A 15,403-nucleotide genomic window follows, 5' to 3' on the forward strand; every position below is an offset into this window, starting at 1 on the left:
TTAAGGCTTCCAAAAAGCGCTCACCAAAAAGAGAAAAAAAAAAGGGGAAAAACGCGCGATTTCCTCTGTCCTCAAGTGCCGGTCTCAGGCACCCGCCCGCCGGTCCTGCAGGGAGAAACGCGGGATATTCTTTGTCCTCAGGCGCCGGTCCCAGGCACCTGCTCACCGGTCCCGCCACCCTGCCTCCCTAGCAACAGGGGCCCGTCCCTTTAAGGCTTCCAAAAAGCACTCGCCAAAACTCGCGGTTTCTTTCCACCAGCCGGGAGCCGGGGAGAGGGGCGCTCGTGTCCCGCTGGGCCGGGGCTTGTATCTTACCCCCTTCGCAAGGCGCTGGGTTCTTGCAGGTGTGGATGTGGTCTGGATGTTGTCCTGTGTCCTGTGGTCTCTATTTTAGGAAGATTTTTCTTTGTTATATTTTCATAGCTCTATGTGTTTTTGGGAGGAGATTTCCACTGCTCTACTCACGCCGCCATCCTGGCTCCCACCAACACTGTTATTTTAAGTGAATTAACATAACTATTTGTTTTTTAATTTTCTTTTTTAACTTCTTCAAGAAATAGTGATATATATATCCTGCCAAAACATTAGCACTTTAAGTTCCATGATAGTTTTTAAGAGACAGTAGGATCTCTGAGAAACATTCTCAGGCAGAGCATCTTTTGTTCTTTTACTTGGTAACTTGTGCAAAACAGAGTAACAATTATAATTGGTCATATGACAAAATGTTTCTCTTTAGGATATATTAATTAACATCTGAAAAATTATTATACCAAATAAAAGCTTATCAGAATGATATTTTTTTAATTTTTAAGGCACATGACAACTATGTCAGGTGTGTGTATATAAAAGACATATACATGTGTATACATATAACATATAAACATTTATTTGTAGGTATTTAATTTATGTGACTTTATATATGTAACTCTGGTGGGAAAATATGTTCCCAGCCTGGGGCAGTTAAACCTTTGAAACAGAAATCATACGTTGTCTATGACTGTTTCTGGGATAACTTTAATTTTACCCAAACAGACAACCCCCAAGAACTTTACAGACAAACCAGGTCCCTTAACATTGGTGCTATTCACATCCTTTCTCCTGTAGATGTTGCAGCAGTCTTAGAACTGCCCCTTCTAAATCTGCAAGAGAATCAGATGTGATCATGATATCACCAACGTAGTGATACATCTGTACTATTTGTGGTTTCTTCCATGTGGCCAAGTCCTGGGCTACAAATCCATGACAAATGGTAGGTGTGGAGGTATCCCTGTGGAAGGCCACAACATGATACGTCCCGAGTTCATGACTGAGTGTGTCCATAAAGGATGCTATAGAGGGGACAGCAGCATGGAAAAGGGGTGTGACTTTATTCAATTTCCTGTAATTCATAGTCATATGCCAGAAACTACCCCGCTTTCTCACTAGCCACACCGGGGAACTAAAAGGACTATGAGTAGGCTTTATGATGCCTACCTTCTCCAACTCCTGCAGAGTTTCACCAATTTCCTTGTGTCCCCCAGGCAATTTATACTACTTAGTATTTGCTACTCTCCAAGGTACAAGCAGAGCTACAGGTAGGTGCTGAGCATGTCCACTCAGAACTGCCTTTACCACAGGTACCCTCATGCAGTGAAGTTACATGCAGTGGTCTTTAACCACAGGCCCTGCAGGACATTGACTCCCAAAATATATTTAGGAATGGGAGAAATGTACACAGCATACTGCTATGGGAATAAACACCCTATCCCCAATGAGATTTGGGTTTTCTTCACTCTAATTGCCTTACCCCCATAGCCATCTATCACAGCAAGGGTCCTAGGGAAATGTTCAGGGTTGCCATAAATCAGAGGACACTCATCTCCTGTGTCCACCAGTGCCAGGACATGTTGTACATTCATGGGGGACCAGTAAATTGCTAATTCTACATGTGGCCTCTGGTCCCCACCACATAGCCCAAGGTGGGACCGTGACCCATGTCCCCCTGGTCAAACCGCAGCACCCAATCATTCTCCTGTGGGGTGAGGACCCAGGCAGAACCTGAGTACTGTCCCCCAGGAAGTCTTGCAGGGACACAGGCCAGACATGGGGCTTCCGTTCCTGGACCTCAACAGCTGAAACTGCTGCTCTGGCGTTAACTGGTGCTACAGTTCTAATAAGATCTTATTGGGCTGCCCATTATGTTTTTCTTTCACTGCCCCTGCCTTTATCAAATCAACCCACATCTGGGTCCTCAAGACCTTCATGGGGCCCTTTGCACCTCTCCTTTCATTCGTAGCCCATACTTCCTTCCATGTTCTTATTGTTTCAACCTCTCCCAGATCTTCTAAAGTATGAGCAGCCTCACTTACGGGTTGCCCTATCTGGGGGGGCAAGAATAGTCACTAGGGACCCAATCTGAAGCCATAACAACTAACTGTTTGTTCTCTCTTACACCACAATGTATCACTCTAATGCTGTTTGAGTAGACCTATGACTCCTGCATGATTTTATGGTATCATTCATTGACCATTTGAAAACTGTTGGTTCACTGAATGAGGTAGATATTTCAAACAATGACACATTTCACTACTACATGTTTTTTAAAATATCACTTTCACAATATCATAATACCAACCTCATCCAAAGTCTTTGCCTATCAGAAAGCTGACTAATGTTGGCAGATACAAGTTTTCCAAAATTTTAACTCTTACTTGAATGCTCAAACTTGGCAAAAACAAACAGAACCAACACATCTGGCAGTGACTTTCCTCGGTGGCATGGCCTTACTTTTCCCATTTTTGTGAAAATGTCTGCCTTATATCCAAACCTGCCCAGTGCTCCTTTCTTTGTTGGTCATTCTTTCCATTAAGATGCAGCACTCCATGAACTCAGGTCCCAACGCGAATAACCTCCAGGCTGCTTTTCCCCAAGACCGCGGACATACTTAGGGTCACCTCAGAAGTGCTTGATGTGTGCTTTTTGTATCATTGAACTAAATATTAAAATCATCTGGACTCAAGAAAAATTAACAATTTTTACTGACTTATCAGGGACATTTTATAGTGAAATTGGCTTTATTTCTCTTTCTGTGGCAGTAAAGAGTCCCATGATTCCTGGTAGAGTTTGGTGCCAGTGCCTTCATTCATGTTAGTGAGCAAAGAAGGTTAGCTGGCATCTTATATGTGACATCAGTGCAAATGTTAACACATGGCAAAAGGCAAACACATTCTATTATTATGATGAAGATAGGCTTTCCACTTCAAGAACCTATGGAAGGGTACTCTAGGGGAGTATGAACCACATTTTGATAGTCACTGCCTTCAAGGATGGGGTAAAGACAATTTGAAATGTGGAAGAGAATATGCTAGAGGAGAGAGGGGAAATAGTCTGTTTCCAGCACAGAGGAAAGAGAGATTTCTAATCAAGGCCAGCATGGAGTTGGCGTGGAAGGAAATCCAGCTCTCATTGTACATACTTGTGTGAATCTGACTGCACACAGGTCCCTGGATCAAATAACACTGCTGCCTCTGTGATAATCATCCCATGTCATAAGAAAGGATAAAAATACTATTGTCAATTAGTCATGTAGAAACTGTTCCCTCTCAAAGGTATTAACAATTAGAAAAAATTTACAAAGACTTTAAAAGAGTCCTGAAAATTATTCAACCTACATATCATAGGAACTTTTTATAGAACTATAAATACTTAAAATTTTCAATCAAAAAGTAATTTTGTATATCAGATATGTTGTACTTCAATACAACTCATTTTACCAATGGTAAAATTAAAATTCAGCAAATTCTCACTTGAATACCTTGTATTTGTCAAAGACAGAACTAGGTCTAATACTCAGTTCAATTTTTGGATTTCATACCTCTTTCTGTTTACTGAAGTGAAAATTGTTGCTTTCCTACCATACCATTTAGTTATACTTTCACCCAATAGTAATAGAAAACCCAATTACAGCCACTTTTCAATAGCTTTACTTTTCTTACGTAAAGAATCCAAAGGTAACCAGCTGCTGGAATCGTTTCAGGGGCTCAGTGTATCCATTGGAAACTTCCACGATACTGTCTGCTCACAGTAACCATACTTTACATGGGGTCGATACAGTCTCCATACTTTACATAGGGTTAGTGAGAACAGGAGGTGTAGCACTAAGACGTCTGCTTATATCTCATCAAAGAACTATGCCTAGGAGGGAGCATATAAAGTGTGGTAACTTCTAGCCCCTAAGCTAGTCAGGCAAAGAAAGTGGGCCAGATCTGGCATTATGTGGATCAACCTAGGATGTCTTTCAGCAACTACTTCTCCTTTTTCCTGCAACCCCATTGCCTTAATGGGAGTTGACCACATTCCCTAAGCCTTAGGTGTGCTGTTGGGCTAAGGGTATTTTGTCCTTTGTCTACAATAAGTTTAGTGACCCAGGCACAACCACTCTTCATGTAGTAATACATTTGGGGTAGGCTTTAGAATCAGTATAGGCATTCAACACAATTTTAGTCAAAACATTTGAAATAATGTTTCTAGGTCTTCTAAGAAAAGATCTCCTTTTGCTTTGAGAAATAATCTAGCATAAAAGACAGTCTCTATTCCTATTCATAGATCCAGATGCATTCATCATTGCTGGACTTGTGACAGTCTAAGACTACCATTGTGTTTGGAGCAGGCAGAGATAGGACAATTGCATGAGAAATTGGGCAAGAACATTATAAATCCCTGCCTCTTCCCTGTATTACACTTAAGACTATCAGTTTCATAAATTCATACATCTTTTTTATGTATTAAGTTATTTGGGATTTTTTATTACTTGTAGCTTAACACATTTCATCTGATACATTGACTGGCACAACTTGGAACTAATATGGATATGAATAATTCAAGTTCCTGCTCAATCTAAAAAATGTTTGCTGAGAACCTTTTACATAAAGTACTGGCTAGGTGGTAAAGAAAATCACAAGATACCAATTTTTTCATATTTTATTTTGATATTTGAATAAAAGTATACATTAATTATTAAATTTAAAAAAATCATGCTAGAAGAACTACTTGAGAGTCAAGAATTTTTTTAAATGAGGAAGATTTTATGTGTACATTATTTTAATGTCTGGGTGGGATTTTGTCAGATGTAATTGGATTGGGAAAGGCCGCACATTCTAGATACAGAAAATAACATGAGCAAAGGTGTGAGGATCATGATATATGGGAGCATATTTTTGGGGTGGCCACTATTTTGTTTTTCAGAAATTTAGTGTACACAGGAAAGGTAAACTTATAATTCATAGTTAAAAAGTAAAGCTCAAATCATGTTATATAGGGCATCTTGAATTATGGTCTAAGGAACACAAAGGATGTTTAATAGATTATGGTGGGGCCTTGGAAGTTTTTGAATAAGGGAGTTAGGTTATCCGTCTGGATTTTAAAATTGCACTCTGACAATAATGTGCAGGATAGGGTGGAAAAGATGAATCAGGAGAAGACTGCAATGTTTCAGGTGATTGGTAATAACAGCCTGAGTTGGTAGGGTCACTGTTGAAATGAAATTAAAGTAATTATGGGAATACTAGCTTGATCTGTGACCCAATATGCTTTCCAACTATTCATACAGCCACAAAAAGTGGCAAAGAAAGGGCCTATCAAAATGATGGTTACTGGCATTCGAACATTTTATGTGAAAGTGTTTTGTTGTTTTGTTTAGTTTTGTTTTTGAGCTGCAAGTAATAAAATGGACTGTGATTAATTCAAGAAGGGTTGATTGGATGGACGTTTGGTTATCCCAGAGAATCAGATACATAGTTTCAAAATCATGCTTTAGCAGTGAGACCAGATAATGCTGGGATACTGAGCAGCACCTAGTGTCCAGCCCCCAGAGGGGACCCTGCCATTTCCACCATTCTAATCCTCATCTTCTCATTATTCAACCTCCTCGCAGAGTAATCTGACCTTCCTCACTTGGTTCCATAGCCTTGTTAGGTAATTGGCAGCAGGTGGCAATGAGTGAATTCCTCAAAGAGGCTGTTATCAAAACAGTGGGGTGGGGGTGTAGAGAGACACCAGTAGTGGTCAAAGGAATACAGTCCTTTGCACATTCCTCTTTTAAGAAAGTGAGCCAGATATTACTAAATTTTATTGTGGTCTCAGAACAAAGGAAGCACAAGGCAACAGACAATATTAAAATATTCTTGATAATAAGAAAGTGCAAAGCAGAGTAATCAAAGAAATGGTTTAACCTAACTTGTTCAAGGACAAAGACACAGTTTTTCCAAAAGAAAATCTAATTCGTTTTTTTTTTACTTCCCACCTCCTGTTTAAAATAGAATGCTTTAAATATAAGCTTATATACTAACATATCGCTTTATCATTCAACATTTTTCAAAAATGGCATTACTTAGCATGAGCTTTAGAATAATGTAAATTTAGTCATTTTTGGAATAATTAGAAACCAATAAAGGAGTATGAATATATGTATCACAACTTAGAACACTTTCTAAGTACACCCACAAAATTTTAAAGATGTAGGATAAGGAGGCACATTAGAGTTTCAATTTTGTTTCAGAAGGAAATATATTCTTGTAACACACTGATATTGAATCTACATGTTTCAGCAAGGAATATATGTATTTTTAAAGTTGAAAGAGCTTTTGACCTAAGTGTTTCTCAGGGTGCTCCATTAAAGGCCCTGGAGTGCAATGCACATTTGCCTAGGCATTTTGAGGATCGATAGCACAAAAAATATTAATAATTATTGGTGGTGTGAATGATGAGTTTTAATCAAAACAGTTAATGGTGCCAATCCCACATAATAGTTGTTAGGAGTTGAATTATGTCCCCCATAAAAAGAAATAATTGGAGTCTCAACCATGTTTGTTGGTAATATTTTGCTGTAACAAGCAATCCCAGAATATTGGTATCTTATAACATTATTTTATTTTTTCTCATTTAAGACACAAACTAAAGGAATAGAAACTCCCTGGGACAATCTTACAGCACATGCAGAGGAGATGGGTGGAAGCATCCATCATCTTTTAGAGTCTCTGTTCAGAACTGGAGCTTTTACCTACATAAGTTGCATGGAAAAATCTCAGAGACCTCAGGTCGAGAAGCATACACTGCTTACACAGGAGCACTACAAAGGTTTGGGTACATAATTCTGTCATGGAAATTGATTAGAATTATTAGGAATAATATGTCAATTCATCCAGTTGGTCGTGAGTATCTATTTCCTTCAGATACACAGAATATATTCAGGCCTCCTCCTCAAAATACCTCCAGGCACTTTGGGCATCAGACACAATATCCAAAATTAATGATCTACCATTTTTCCATTGATCCATTGATCTTATTGATGATGGATCCTGTTGATCCAAATAGCCTGAATAATTACCTGTCTCCCACCACCCAGTGAAAAAAGATGAACATGACCAGCATTCCCATTCAAAATGCAGAGGGATGGAAGGCACAAAGCTGTACCCATACACAGCAACTCCGATGCACAACTTGGAAAATGTGATGAAACACTGGTAATTTGTGCAGAAACAACATATTTTGATCAAACACTGATCTTCCTCATAGGGCCTAGTGTCTCCCAGTTTATTGTACCTCCAACTTTTGGTTCTGCCGCTGGAAGGGCCTGACTTTTCCATGTCCTTCTTGCCTATGTGTAAAGAGGATAATGGAGAAAATACCATAGATTACAGTGAGAAACTTCCTCAGCTATCTTGAAAGCCTGTAGAAAGTGGTGTGTGTGAGTGTGTGTGTGTGTGTGTGTGTCTGTGTGTGCTTACTGTAGCTCTACAAGAAATTTTGCAATTGAGAAATGTCTTTTAGCATTGGTTTTAATTCAGCAATCTTGCTGAAGTTTTAACATTTTAAATAATTTACCAATAGATAGATTTTTTCAACATACATCACAAATCTATCTGTAAATGATAAACAGGCTTTTTTGCTGGTCTTCCAGTGTATGTCATTTTCAGATTTAAGGCACCATATTTTATTCCTAATTTGCAAAGGCTTTTAATTTTCCAATGCATAGATATAAAATAGTACCATGTTCTAATGCGTCTATTGGGATAAAATATTATTTTAGTTTTTTTAATATAGGAATTATATTGATTTAGCATAAATGTACATTCTTGCACAATCACACCTTTATGATATACAACTCGTTATATACCAGGAGATTTCAGTATGATAACATTCTGTTTGTAATTGTGGCATCTCTGTTTATGAGTGAGACTGGCTGATAGATACTCTGCCTTTCTTGCAATGTTGTCATGTTTAGTATAAAATACTATAGTGGTTTATGCAAACAGTGGGAGCATTCCCTTATTCTCAATCCATGGCAAATTTTTCAAAATGTCTCATTTCTTTCCTAATATTGGTAAATACAAATGGGCTGAACATCTACTTTTAAAAAATAGAATTTTCTACATTTTAAATATATAATTCTTGTTTCTGAGAATTAACGTTCTGAAATCTAGTTAATTTTTTTCAAATTTTATGTTTAGAAAGTAAGAAAAATAAGGTGACACTAATGACCATCTCACAGTCTGAAGCTGACTGAGGATGTAAGGATTTAGCTACGTTGAGGAAGAAGCACCTGGCTATGGAGGGGCAGTGGGAGAAGCACAGAGCAGGTGGCATCCCCGCCAAGCTAAGAGAACCCCAGCGAACTAGAAGAGCAAGGGGGCCATAGGGAGCGAAGAGCTTCGAGAGGCTGTGGGGCTGGACCATGCAGGGCTGTGGGCCTTTATTCCAACGTCAGTGGGAAGCCTGCCTACAGCGGAGGGATTTTCCTGAAGCGTGGAGGCCCTGCCAACCCCCGGGTACGCACTTCTAGCGATTATGTTCTCAGGACACATGCCAAACTCCTTAACCAAGCTGTCAGGTACCTTCTCACAGGGACTGGCCTGTACTTTCAGCCATTCCGTGCCCCCATGACCCCTGATACCCTTCCAGCCCCCACCCCACCACCTCATGGCCGTGCTCTCCTGTGCGTCTGTTTAGCCAAACTGTGTCCTGGCTGCAAACACTGCCCTGCAGAGTCCAGATCAATTTCTGTCCCTGAAATGTCCTCCATCTCTTCCTGCCCCTCTTCTTCTGGCAAAGACCCACCCATGTGTTGTGAGCTAATTTGGAGGCTACCATCTCCAGGGTCCGCCCCAGGCCTCCCAAACATTCAGGATCTCCCAGGCAGAGCTCTGACCTAGCCCCTGATGTGCTGCTCATGTTCTGCCTCCTGTTGTAGTTATTTCGGTAGTTTTCTCTCTCCTGTACTAGATTTAAAAAACAAATAAAGTAAGGAAAAAATAAGGCAATGCTAAGGACCATTTCACAGACTGAAACTGACTGAGGTAATAAGTATTCAGGATCATATATCATGGTTCTAACAGTTTTCCTAACAAGTCATTGCCAGGTGACAGCTGCATGGCAGCATGTTGGACAACTATATAGTAAAATGAACATATGGTCTGGCTCGTCTTAGCCTGCTTGGGAAGAAGGGATACAGCTGCAAGAGGAGTGCTGCAATCAAGCAGGACCTCTCAATACATTGAATACATTTGATTTTTTAAAAGAACATTAAGGGTTTTTAAGTGCCTGTTTCTCAAATATATGCTAATCACATATAGGCAGTTCTAACCTAAGTGCCAGAAATCTGCATCAGATATTATGATCACAGCTAGTGGTATCTGGGAATAATAAATAATTGCCATAGCAACATCATCCTTGCACAATGGCTTCAATGAAAATGGCAAGAGGAAGGATGGGAGAGACTGCCAAACACTTTTTGGCATTGTAATATAAATATAATCATTGAAAGGGGTGATGACTTTGTATCAACTTACCTCTTATTTAAAGGACATCATTGTAACTGTCACCTAGGTACATGTGAACATTTGTGTCTTTTCTGTTATTTAGAGTGCTTAGGAGACACACACACGCAAGTACACACACACGTGTGTTTGTTGCTAAGGACTTTATAAAACCCTGTATTTTCTTAATAGCGGTGGAAACTAACATACTGCTTGAAATTTTCATAATAGGAAAATTCCCTTGTGAACTGAATCTGCATGGAAAAATCATAAAAGCAAGCATAGATTTTAAAAATATTAAGGAACATTACTGGATCTCACCAGTAAACCCTCCAAATGGGAATCACAAAGCTGAATCACGGTCAGACACTTCTGCTAACATTGACAGATCATGACTCTGACAAGATTCCCAATGATTTCACAATATTTTGAAATTTAAAAAAAGCTTCCCCAAATTTGTAGAATGGTGTGTTTAAGGAAAACTGTTTAATACTGTTGTAAAATGAGAAAGATTAGAAACAATATTTTTTTTTGAGAGAGCATCTCTCATATTTATTGATCAAATGGTTGTTAACAATAAAATTCTGTATAGGGTAGTCAATGCTCAATGCACAATCATTAACCCATCTCAAGCCTAATTCTCGTCAGTCTCCAATCTTCTGAAGCATAACGAATAAGTTCTTACATGGTGAATGACTTCTTACATAGTGAATAAGTTCTTACATGGTGAATAGTACAAGGGCAGTCATCACAGAAACTTTCGGTTTTGATCATGCATTATGAACTATAAACAATCAGGTCAAATATGAATATTCGTTTGATTTTTATACTTGATTTATACGTGGATCCCACATTTCTCCCTTAATTATGATTTTTATTTTTATTTTTAATAAAATGCTGAAGTGGTAGGTAGATGCAAGATAAAGGTAGAAAACATAGTTTAGTGTTGTAAGAGAGCAATTGTAGATGATCAGGTGTGTGCCTGTAGACTATGTGTTAATCCAAGCTAGACAAGGGCATTAAAACATCCACGGATGCAGAAGATTTCTCTCAAAACAGGGGGGGTGAGGTTCTAAGCCTCACCACTGTTGATCCCCAATTTCTCACCTGATGGCCCCCCTGCGACTGTGCCTGTCTTAGGTTGTTCCTCCCTTGAGGAATCTTACCCGTCTCTGGCTAACCAGTCATCTTCCGGGGCCATATAGGGAGATGTAAAGTTAGTAAGTGAGAGAGAAGCCATATTGTTTGAAAAGGTTAGCTTTTTACTTCTTTGCAGATTTATGTCCTGTGGCTTCTATGCCCAGCATTTGTCTTGAGGTGTCTTTACCACTTGGAAGAATTATGATACTCGGTAAATTCAATATGTGGCACGACTTCTATTTAAGGGTTGTAATTAGGAAGGAAGAAGAAAAGCTATAGAGGTAGCATATGGAAGAAAACATGGGAGGATTGATTATTTCTTTGACAAATCTTCTTGTAGAGTACCTTAAGCATGTATAGGTTTTAAACTACTAACTAACTTGTGCACACATATTAACATAATAGGAATATGGTGGCATAAACTAAGCAAATCTATAATTACCAGCCATCTCCAGTGAAGCCAAGAGACACAGTTAGGCACCCTAAGCATTTGTGAAAATTTGTCTATGATATGATGGATATTGTCCAACTGTACTTGAACAGTCTGAGAGAAATCAGAAAAATTAAAGCAACCCATTTCTGGGATCTGTTCACATCCCATATGTTATTTTAACCGTAGATTGTCTATAGTCGTAAGATTTTGGAGTGCTACACCTTGCACCCCTCCCAACTCCTGGTTGAGTTCCAACAGTACAGATCCGATCAAATTCATTGTCTCACTGTATGCACATGCCAGCCTAGACATCTCCCTCCTCATTCTAGTGGCAAGTCCAGGAAACGGTGGCATCGACGCAGCCACAACTGCAGCATCGCCCAGATCCCTGTGGAGGCTTTTGGATGATCATCCCCCGGTACGAGTCCTCCAGAGAGTGCTGATGCCGGAAGCTCCTCCTCATATCGTATCTTAGTTCATTTTCTGGGTAGCCAAGATAGGCCTTGATCTTCTGCATAGAAACAAACAGACCCTTTGCCCACACTTTGACATACCCTCTATACCACTGTGTAGAACTCATTGGAGGTCAGAACACAGGAACTGCTTTTTTTTTTAATTTTTTATCTTTATTAAGAGAAAGGAATATTATCAGAAAAGAGTACCTCCATAGCCGATAATCTGACAACCTTTAAGTGATCAAAATTAACGATATTTAAAGCATGCGTTAATCTTTGATTTACCAATAGTTTTATTCTATCAAGGAGTAATCCCCCTTTTCTTTCTTTCTTTTTTTTTCCTTTTTTTTTTTAATCTTTAATCTACACTTACATGAACAATACTATCTTTACTATGCTCTCCCCTATATCAGGTCCCCCCTAAAAACCACCTTACGGTCACTGTCCATCAGTATAGCAAAATGTTGTAGGATCACTACTTGTCCTCTCTGTGTTGTACAGCCCTCCCTACCCCCCTATGCATGCTAATCTAAATACCCCCTTTCTTCTTCCCCCTGCTTATCCCTCCCTGCCCATCCATCCTCCCCAGTTCCTTTCCCTTTGGTACCTGTTAGTCCATTTTTGGGATCTGTAATTCTCCTGCTGTTTTGTTCCTTCAGTTTTTCCTTTGTTCTTCACTCCTCAGATGAGTGAAGTCATTTGGTATTTCTCTTTCTCTGCTTGGCTTATTTCACTGAGCATAATACTCTCCAGATCCATCCATGTTGCTGCAAATGGTAGGATTTTTCCTCTTCTTATGGCTGAGTAGTATTCCATTGTGTATATGTACCACATCTTCTTTGTCCATTCATCTACCAATGGACATTTAGGTTGCTTCCAATTCTTGGCTATTGTAAATACTGCTGCAATAAACATAGGAGTGCATCTGTCTTTCTCAAACTTGATTGCTGCGTTCTTAGGGTAAATTCCTAGGAGTGGAATTCCTGGGTCAAATGGTAGGTCTGTTTTGAGCATTTTGATGCACCTCCATACTGCTTTCCACAATGGTTGAACTAATTTACATTCCCACCAGCAGTGTAGGAGGGTTCCCCTTTCTCCACAGCCTTGCCAACATTTGCTGTTGTTTGTCTTTTGGATGGCAGCTATCCTTACTGGTGTGAGGTGATACCTCATTGTAGTTTTAATTTGCATTTCTCTGATAATTAGCGATGTGGAGCATCTTTTCATGTGTCTGTTGGCCATCTGTATTTCTTTCTTGGAGAACTGTCCGTTCAGTTCCTCTGCCCATTTTTTAATTGGGTTATTTGTTTTTTGTTTGTCGAGGCGTGTGAGCTCTTTATATATTCTGGATGTCAAGCCTTTATCGGATCTGTCATTTACAAATATATTCTCCCATACTGTAGGGTTCCTTTCTGTTCTATTGATGGTGTCTTTCGTGTACAGAAGCTTTTCAGCTTAATGTAGTCCCACTTGCTCATTTTTGCTGTTGTTTTCCTTGCCCGGGGAGATATGTTCAAGAACAGGTCACTCATGTTTATGTCTAAGAGGCTTTTGCCTATGTTTTTTTCCAAGAGTTAAATGGTTTCATGACTTACATTGAGGTCTTTGATCCATTTTGAGTTTACCTTTGTATATGGGGTTAGACAATGGTCCAGTTTCATTCTCCTACATGTAGCTGTCCAGTTTTGCCAGCATGTGTTGAAGAGACTGTCATTTCACCATTGTATGTCCATGGCTCCTTTATCAAATATTAATTGACCATATTTGTTTGGGTTAATGTCTGGAGTCTCTAATCTGTTCCACTGGTTTGTGGCTCTGTTCTTGTGCCAGTACCAAATTTTCTTGATTACTATGGCTTTGTAGTAGAGCTTGAAGTTGGGGAGTGAGATCCCCCCTACTTTATTCTTCTTTTTCAGGATTGCTTTGGCTACTCAGGGTCTTTGGTGTTTCCATATGAATTTTTGAATTATTTCTTCCAGTTCATTGAAGAATGTTGCTGGTAATTTGATAGGGATTGCATCAAATCTGTATATTGCTTTGGGCAGGATGGCCATTTTGACAATATTAATTCTTCCTAGCCATGAGCATGGAATGAGTTTCCATTTATTAAGGCCCCCTTTAATTTCTCTTAAGAGTGACTTGTAGTTTTCACGGTATAGGTCTTTCACTTCTTTGGTTAGGTTTATTCCTAGGTATTTTATTCTTTTTGATGCAATTGTGAATGAAATTGTTTTCCTGATTTCTCTTTCTATTGGTTCATTGTTAGTGTTTAGGAAAGCTACAGATTTCTGTGTGTCAATTTTGTATCCTGCAACATTGCTGTATTCTGCTATCTGTTCTAGTAGGTTTGGAGAGGAGTATTTAGGGTTTTTTATGTACAGTATCATATCATTTGTAAATAGTGACAGTTTAACTTCTTCTTTACCAATCTGGATTCCTTGTATTTCTTTGTTTTGTCTGATTGCCATGGCTTGGACCTCCAGTACTAAGTTAAATAACAGTGGGAAGAGTGGGCATCCCTTTCTGGTTCCCGATCTCAGAGGAAATGCTTTCAGCTTCTCGCTGCTCAATATAATGTTGGCTGTGGGTTTATCATATATGGCCTTTATTATGTTGAGGTACTTGCCCTCTATTCCCATTTTGCTGAGAGTTTTTATCATGAATGGATGTTGAACTTTGTCAAATGCTTTTTCAGCATCTATGGAGATGATCATGTGGTTTTTGTCTTTCTTTTTGTTGATGTGGTGGATGATGTTGATGGATTTTTGAATGTTGTACAATCCTTGCATCCCTGGGATGAATCCCACTTGGTCATGGTATATGATCCTTTTGATATACTGTTGAATTCTGGTTGCTAATATTTTTGCATCTACATTCATCAGGGATATTGGTCTGTAATTTTCTTTTTTGGTGGGGTCTTTGCCTGGTTTTGGTATTAGGGTGATGTTGGCTTCATAGAATGAGTTTGGGAGTATTCCCTCTTCTTCTATTTTTTGGAACACTTTAAGGAGAATGGGTATTATGTCTTCTCTGTATGTCTGATAAAATTCTGAGGTAAATCCGTCCAGCCCCGGGGTTTTGTTCTTGGGTAGTTTTTTGATTACCGTTTCAATTTCTTTGCTCATAATTGGTTTGTTTAACTTTTGTGTTTCTTCCTTGGTCAGTCTTGGGAGGTTGTATTTTTCTAGGAAGTTGTCCATTTCTTCTAGATTTTCCAGCTTGTTGGTATAGACGTTTTCATAGTAGTCTTTAATAATTCTTTGTATTTCTGTGGAGTCTGTCGTGATTATTCCATTCTCATTTCTGATGCTGTTGATTTGTGTTGATTCTCTTTTTCTTTTAATAAGTTTGGCTAGAGGCATATGTATTTTGTTTGCTTTCTCAAAGAATCAGCTCTTGGTTTCGTTGATTTTTGCTATTGTTTTATTTTTCTCAATTTTGTTTATTTCTTCTCTGATCTTATGTCCCTCCTTCTGCTGACTTTAGGCCTCATTCGTTCTTCTTTTTCCAGTTTCGATAATTGTGATGTTAGTCTATTCATTTGGGATTGTTCTTCCCTCTTCAAGTGTGCCTGGATCACTATA

Source organism: Manis javanica, chromosome 2 (assembly GCF_040802235.1).
Source record: "Manis javanica isolate MJ-LG chromosome 2, MJ_LKY, whole genome shotgun sequence".
NCBI lineage: Eukaryota > Metazoa > Chordata > Mammalia > Pholidota > Manidae > Manis > Manis javanica.